The following is an 8,422-nucleotide window of genomic DNA, read 5'->3' as shown; positions in this document are numbered from 1 at the left end:
GGACGCATATTTAAGGAGATATGGGCAAAAGAAGTTTTTCATATAAAAATTTCAATTTTTGTAGGTTTTGGGTGGATTTTTAAATTTTTTGGGGGTGGTCACGAATTAAAGTCCTTTTCGCTCTAGGACGCATATTTAAGGAGATATGGGCAAAAGAAGTTTTTCATATAAAAATTTCAATTTTTTTAGGTTTTGGGTGGATTTTTAAATTTTTTGGGGGTGGTCACGAATTAAAGTCCTTTTCGCTCTAGGACGCATATTTAAGGAGATATGGGCAAAAGAAGTTTTTCATATAAAAATTTCAATTTTTGTAGGTTTTGGGTGGATTTTTCAATTTTTTGGGGGTGGTCACGAATTAAAGTCCTTTTCGCTCTAGGACGCATATTTAAGGAGATATGGGCAAAAGATGTTTTTTATTTAAAAATTTCAATTTTTGTAGGTTTTGGGTGGATTTTTCAATTTTTTGGGGGTGGTCACGAATTAAAGTCCTTTTCGCTCTAGGACGCATATTTAAGGAGATATGGGCAAAAGAAGTTTTTCATATAAAAATTTCAATTTTTGTAGGTTTTGGGTGGATTTTTAAATTTTTTGGGGGTGGTCACGAATTAAAGTCCTTTTCGCTCTAGAACGCATATTTAAGGAGATATGGGCAAAAGAAGTTTTTCATATAAAAATTTCAATTTTTGTAGGTTTTGGGTGGATTTTTCAATTTTTTGGGGGTGGTCACGAATTAAAGTCCTTTTCGCTCTAGAACGCATATTTAAGGAGATATGGGCAAAAGAAGTTTTTCATATAAAAATTTCAATTTTTTTAGGTTTTGGGTGGATTTTTCAATTTTTTGGGGGTGGTCACGAATTAAAGTCCTATTCGCTCTAGGACGCATATTTAAGGAGATATGGGCAAAAGAAGTTTTTCATATAAAAATGCCAATTTTTTTAGGTTTTGGGTGGATTTTCAAATTTTTGGGGGTGGTCACGAATTAAAGTCCTTTTCGCTCTAGGACGCATATTTAAGGAGATATGGGCAAAAGAAGTTTTTCATATAAAAATGTCAATTTTTTTAGGTTTTGGGTGGATTTTTCAATTTTTTGGGGGTGGTCACGAATTAAAGTCCTTTTCGCTCTAGGACGCATATTTAAGGAGATATGGGCAAAAGAAGTTTTTCATATAAAAATTTCATTTTTTTTAGGTTTTGGGTGGATTTTTCAATTTTTTGGGGGTGGTCACGGATTAAAGTCCTTTTCGCTCTAGGACGCATATTTAAGGAGATATGGGCAAAAGAAGTTTTTCATATAAAAATGTCAATTTTTTTAGGTTTTGGGTGGATTTTTCAATTTTTTGGGGGTGGTCACGAATTAAAGTCCTTTTCGCTCTAGGACGCATATTTAAGGAGATATGGGCAAAAGAAGTTTTTCATATAAAAATTTAAATTTTTGTAGGTTTTGGGTGGATTTTTCAATTTTTTGGGGGTGGTCACGAATTAAAGTCCTTTTCGCTCTAGGACGCATATTTAAGGAGATATGGGCAAAAGAAGTTTTTCATATAAAAATTTCAATTTTTGTAGGTTTTGGGTGGATTTTTCAATTTTTTGGGGGTGGTCACGAATTAAAGTCCTTTTCGCTCTAGGACGCATATTTAAGGAGATATGGGCAAAAGAAGTTCTTCATATAAAAATGTCAATTTTTTTAGGTTTTGGGTGGATTTTTCAATTTTTTGGGGGTGGTCACGAATTAAAGTCCTTTTCGCTCTAGGACGCATATTTAAGGAGATATGGGCAAAAGAAGTTTTTCATATAAAAATTTCAATTTTTGTAGGTTTTGGGTGGATTTTTCAATTTTTTGGGGGTGGTCACGAATTAAAGTCCTTTTCGCTCTAGGACGCATATTTAAGGAGATATGGGCAAAAGAAGTTTTTCATATAAAAATTTCAATTTTTTTAGGTTTTGGGTGGATTTTTCAATTTTTTGGGGGTGGTCACGGATTAAAGTCCTTTTCGCTCTAGGACGCATATTTAAGGAGATATGGGCAAAAGAAGTTTTTCATATAAAAATGTCAATTTTTTTAGGTTTTGGGTGGATTTTTAAATTTTTTGGGGGTGGTCACGAATTAAAGTCCTTTTCGCTCTAGGACGCATATTTAAGGAGATATGGGCAAAAGAAGTTTTTCATATAAAAATTTAAATTTTTGTAGGTTTTGGGTGGATTTTTCAATTTTTTGGGGGTGGTCACGAATTAAAGTCCTTTTCGCTCTAGGACGCATATTTAAGGAGATATGGGCAAAAGAAGTTTTTCATATAAAAATTTCAATTTTTGTAGGTTTTGGGTGGATTTTTCAATTTTTTGGGGGTGGTCACGAATTAAAGTCCTTTTCGCTCTAGGACGCATATTTAAGGAGATATGGGCAAAAGAAGTTCTTCATATAAAAATGTCAATTTTTTTAGGTTTTGGGTGGATTTTTCAATTTTTTGGGGGTGGTCACGAATTAAAGTCCTTTTCGCTCTAGGACGCATATTTAAGGAGATATGGGCAAAAGAAGTTTTTCATATAAAAATTTAAATTTTTGTAGGTTTTGGGTGGATTTTTCAATTTTTTGGGGGTGGTCACGAATTAAAGTCCTTTTCGCTCTAGGACGCATATTTAAGGAGATATGGGCAAAAGAAGTTTTTCATATAAAAATTTCAATTTTTGTAGGTTTTGGGTGGATTTTTCAATTTTTTGGGGGTGGTCACGAATTAAAGTCCTTTTCGCTCTAGAACGCATATTTAAGGAGATATGGGCAAAAGAAGTTTTTCATATAAAAATTTAAATTTTTTTAGGTTTTGGGTGGATTTTGCAATTTTTTGGGGGTGGTCACGAATTAAAGTCCTTTTCGCTCTAGGACGCATATTTAAGGAGATATGGGCAAAAGAAGTTTTTCATATAAAAATTTCAATTTTTTTAGGTTTTGGGTGGATTTTTCAATTTTTTGGGGGTGGTCACGAATTAAAGTCCTTTTCGCTCTAGGACGCATATTTAAGGAGATATGGGCAAAAGGAGTTTTTCATATAAAAATTTAATTTTTTTTAGGTTTTGGGTGGATTTTTCAATTTTTGGGGGGTGGTCACGAATTAAAGTCCTTTTCGCTCTAGAACGCATATTTAAGGAGATATGGGCAAAAGAAGTTTTTCATATAAAAATTTAAATTTTTTTAGGTTTTGGGTGGATTTTTCAATTTTTTGGGGGTGGTCACGAATTAAAGTCCTTTTCGCTCTAGGACGCATATTTAAGGAGATATGGGCAAAAGAAGTTTTTCATATAAAAATTTAAATTTTTTTAGGTTTTGGGTGGATTTTTCAATTTTTTGGGGGTGGTCACGAATTAAAGTCCTCTCGCTCTAGGACGCATATTTAAGGAGATATGGGCGAAAGAAGTTTTTCATATAAAAATGTAAATTTTTTTAGGTTTTGGGTGGATTTTTAAATTTTTTGGGGGTGGTCACGAATTAAAGTCCTTTTCGCTCTAGGACGCATATTTAAGGAGATATGGGCAAAAGAAGTTTTTCATATAAAAATTTCAATTTTTGTAGGTTTTGGATGGATTTTTCAATTTTTTGGGGGTGGTCACGAATTAAAGTCCTTTTCGCTCTAGAACGCATATTTAAGGAGATATGGGCAAAAGAAGTTTTTCATATAAAAATTTCAATTTTTGTAGGTTTTGGGTGGATTTTTCAATTTTTTGGGGGTGGTCACGAATTAAAGTCCTTTTCGCTCTAGGACGCATATTTAAGGAGATATGGGCAAAAGAAGTTTTTCATATAAAAATTTCAATTTTTGTAGGTTTTGGGTGGATTTTTCAATTTTTTGGGGGTGGTCACGAATTAAAGTCCTTTTCGCTCTAGGACGCATATTTAAGGAAATATGGGCAAAAGAAGTTTTTCATATAAAAATTTCAATTTTTGTAGGTTTTGGGTGGATTTTTCAATTTTTTGGGGGTGGTCACGAATTAAAGTCCTTTTCGCTCTAGAACGCATATTTAAGGAGATATGGGCAAAAGAAGTTTTTCATATAAAAATTTCAATTTTTGTAGGTTTTGGGTGGATTTTTCAATTTTTTGGGGGTGGTCACGAATTAAAGTCCTTTTCGCTCTAGGACGCATATTTAAGGAGATATGGGCAAAAGAAGTTTTTCATATAAAAATTTCAATTTTTGTAGGTTTTGGGTGGATTTTTCAATTTTTTGGGGGTGGTCACGAATTAAAGTCCTTTTCGCTCTAGGACGCATATTTAAGGAGATATGGGCAAAAGAAGTTTTTCATATAAAAATTTCAATTTTTGTAGGTTTTGGGTGGATTTTTCAATTTTTTGGGGGTGGTCACGAATTAAAGTCCTTTTCGCTCTAGGACGCATATTTAAGGAGATATGGGCAAAAGAAGTTTTTCATATAAAAATTTCAATTTTTTTAGGTTTTGGGTGGATTTTTAAATTTTTTGGGGGTGGTCACGAATTAAAGTCCTTTTCGCTCTAGGACGCATATTTAAGGAGATATGGGCAAAAGAAGTTTTTCATATAAAAATGTCAATTTTTTTAGGTTTTGGGTGGATTTTTCAATTTTTTGGGGGTGGTCACGAATTAAAGTCCTTTTCGCTCTAGGACGCATATTTAAGGAGATATGGGCAAAAGAAGTTTTTCATATAAAAATTTCAATTTTTGTAGGTTTTGGGTGGATTTTTCAATTTTTTGGGGGTGGTCACGAATTAAAGTCCTTTTCGCTCTGGGACGCATATTTAAGGAGATATGGGCAAAAGAAGTTTTTCATATAAAAATTTCAATTTTTGTAGGTTTTGGGTGGATTTTTCAATTTTTTGGGGGTGGTCACGAATTAAAGTCCTTTTCGCTCTAGGACGCATATTTAAGGAGATATGGGCAAAAGAAGTTTTTCATATAAAAATTTCAATTTTTTTAGGTTTTGGGTGGATTTTTCAATTTTTTGGGGGTGGTCACGAATTAAAGTCCTTTTCGCTCTAGAACGCATATTTAAGGAGATATGGGCAAAAGAAGTTTTTCATATAAAAATTTCAATTTTTTTAGGTTTTGGGTGGATTTTTCAATTTTTTGGGGGTGGTCACGAATTAAAGTCCTTTTCGCTCTAGGACGCATATTTAAGGAGATATGGGCAAAAGAAGTTTTTCATATAAAAATTTCAATTTTTTTAGGTTTTGGGTGGATTTTTCAATTTTTTGGGGGTGGTCACGGATTAAAGTCCTTTTCGCTCTAGGACGCATATTTAAGGAGATATGGGCAAAAGAAGTTTTTCATATAAAAATGTCAATTTTTTTAGGTTTTGGGTGGATTTTTCAATTTTTTGGGGGTGGTCACGAATTAAAGTCCTTTTCGCTCTAGGACGCATATTTAAGGAGATATGGGCAAAAGAAGTTTTTCATATAAAAATTTAAATTTTTGTAGGTTTTGGGTGGATTTTTCAATTTTTTGGGGGTGGTCACGAATTAAAGTCCTTTTCGCTCTAGGACGCATATTTAAGGAGATATGGACAAAAGAAGTTTTTCATATAAAAATTTAAATTTTTTTAGGTTTTGGGTGGATTTTTCAATTTTTTGGGGGTGGTCACGAATTAAAGTCCTTTTCGCTCTAGGACGCATATTTAAGGAGATATGGGCAAAAGAAGTTTTTCATATAAAAATTTCAATTTTTTTTGGTTTTGGGTGGATTTTTCAATTTTTTGGGGGTGGTCACGAATTAAAGTCCTTTACGCTCTAGAACGCATATTTAAGGAGATATGGGCAAAAGAAGTTTTTCATATAAAAATGTCAATTTTTTTAGGGTTTGGGTGGATTTTTCAATTTTTTGGGGGTGGTCACGAATTAAAGTCCTTTTCGCTCTAGGACGCATATTTAAGGAGATATGGGCAAAAGAAGTTTTTCATATAAAAATTTCAATTTTTTTAGGGTTTGGGTGGATTTTTCAATTTTTTGGGGGTGGTCACGAATTAAAGTCCTTTTCGCTCTAGGACGCATATTTAAGGAGATATGGGCAAAAGAAGTTTTTCATATAAAAATTTCAATTTTTGTAGGTTGTGGGTGGATTTTTCAATTTTTTGGGGGTGGTCACGAATTAAAGTCCTTTTCGCTCTAGGACGCATATTTAAGGAGATATGGGCAAAAGAAGTTTTTCATATAAAAATTTCAATTTTTGTAGGTTTTGGGTGGATTTTTCAATTTTTTGGGGGTGGTCACGAATTAAAGTCCTTTTCGCTCTAGGACGCATATTTAAGGAGATATGGGCAAAAGAAGTTCTTCATATAAAAATGTCAATTTTTTTAGGTTTTGGGTGGATTTTTCAATTTTTTGGGGGTGGTCACGAATTAAAGTCCTTTTCGCTCTAGGACGCATATTTAAGGAGATATGGGCAAAAGAAGTTTTTCATATAAAAATTTCAACTTTTGTAGGTTTTGGGTGGGTTTTTCAATTTTTTGGGGGTGGTCACGAATTAAAGTCCTTTTCGCTCTAGAACGCATATTTAAGGAGATATGGGCAAAAGAAGTTTTTCATATAAAAATTTCAATTTTTGTAGGTTTTGGGTGGATTTTTCAATTTTTTGGGGGTGGTCACGAATTAAAGTCCTTTTCGCTCTAGGACGCATATTTAAGGAGATATGGGCAAAAGAAGTTTTTCATATAAAAATTTCAATCTTTTTAGGTTTTGGGTGGATTTTTCAATTTTTTGGGGGTGGTCACGAATTAAAGTCCTTTTCGCTCTAGGACGCATATTTAAGGAGATATGGGCAAAAGAAGTTTTTCATATAAAAATTTCAATTTTTTTAGGTTTTGGGTGGATTTTTCAATTTTTTGGGGGTGGTCACGAATTAAAGTCCTTTTCGCTCTAGAACGCATATTTAAGGAGATATGGGCAAAAGAAGTTTTTCATATAAAAATGTCAATTTTTTTAGGGTTTGGGTGGATTTTTCAATTTTTTGGGGGTGGTCACGAATTAAAGTCCTTTTCGCTCTAGAACGCATATTTAAGGAGATATGGGCAAAAGAAGTTTTTCATATAAAAATGTCAATTTTTTTAGGTTTTGGGTGGATTTTTCAATTTTTTGGGGGTGGTCACGAATTAAAGTCCTTTTCGCTCTAGGACACATATTTAAGGAGATATGGGCAAAAGAAGTTTTTCATATAAAAATTTCAATTTTTGTAGGTTTTGGGTGGGTTTTTCAATTTTTTGGGGGTGGTCACGAATTAAAGTCCTTTTCGCTCTAGAACGCATATTTAAGGAGATATGGGCAAAAGAAGTTTTTCATATAAAAATTTAAATTTTTTTAGGTTTTGGGTGGATTTTTCAATTTTTTGGGGGTGGTCACGAATTAAAGTCCTTTTCGCTCTGGGACGCATATTTAAGGAGATATGGGCAAAAGAAGTTTTTCATATAAAAATTTCAATTTTTTTAGGTTTTGGGTGGATTTTTCAATTTTTTGGGGGTGGTCACGAATTAAAGTCCTTTTCGCTCTAGGACGCATATTTAAGAAGATATGGGCAAAAGAAGTTTTTCATATAAAAATTTCAATTTTTTTAGGTTTTGGGTGGATTTTTCAATTTTTTGGGGGTGGTCACGAATTAAAGTCCTTTTCGCTCTAGAACGCATATTTAAGGAGATATGGGCAAAAGAAGTTTTTCATATAAAAATTTCAATTTTTTTTAGGTTTTGGGTGGATTTTTCAATTTTTTGGGGGTGGTCACGAATTAAAGTCCTTTTCGCTCTAGGACGCATATTTAAGGAGATATGGGCAAAAGAAGTTTTTCATATAAAAATTTCAATTTTTTTAGGTTTTCGGTGGATTTTTCAATTTTTTGGGGGTGGTCACGGATTGAAGTCCTTTTCGCTCTAGGACGCATATTTAAGGAGATATGGGCAAAAGAAGTTTTTCATATAAAAATGTCAATTTTTTTAGGTTTTGGGTGGATTTTTCAATTTTTTGGGGGTGGTCACGAATTAAAGTCCTTTTCGCTCTAGGACGCATATTTAAGGAGATATGGGCAAAAGAAGTTTTTCATATAAAAATTTAAATTTTTGTAGGTTTTGGGTGGATTTTTCAATTTTTTGGGGGTGGTCACGAATTAAAGTCCTTTTCGCTCTAGGACGCATATTTAAGGAGATATGGGCAAAAGAAGTTTTTCATATAAAAATTTCAATTTTTGTAGGTTTTGGGTGGATTTTTCAATTTTTTGGGGGTGGTCACGAATTAAAGTCCTTTTCGCTCTAGGACGCATATTTAAGGAGATATGGGCAAAAGAAGTTCTTCATATAAAAATGTCAATTTTTTTAGGTTTTGGGTGGATTTTTCAATTTTTTGGGGGTGGTCACGAATTAAAGCCCTTTTCGCTCTAGGACGCATATTTAAGGAGATATGGGCAAAAGAAGTTTTTCATATAAAA

The sequence above is a fragment of the Haematobia irritans genome, chromosome 3, assembly GCF_050003625.1.
Source record: "Haematobia irritans isolate KBUSLIRL chromosome 3, ASM5000362v1, whole genome shotgun sequence".
Lineage (NCBI taxonomy): Eukaryota > Metazoa > Arthropoda > Insecta > Diptera > Muscidae > Haematobia > Haematobia irritans.
Note: the sequence above shows the minus strand (reverse complement) of the source record.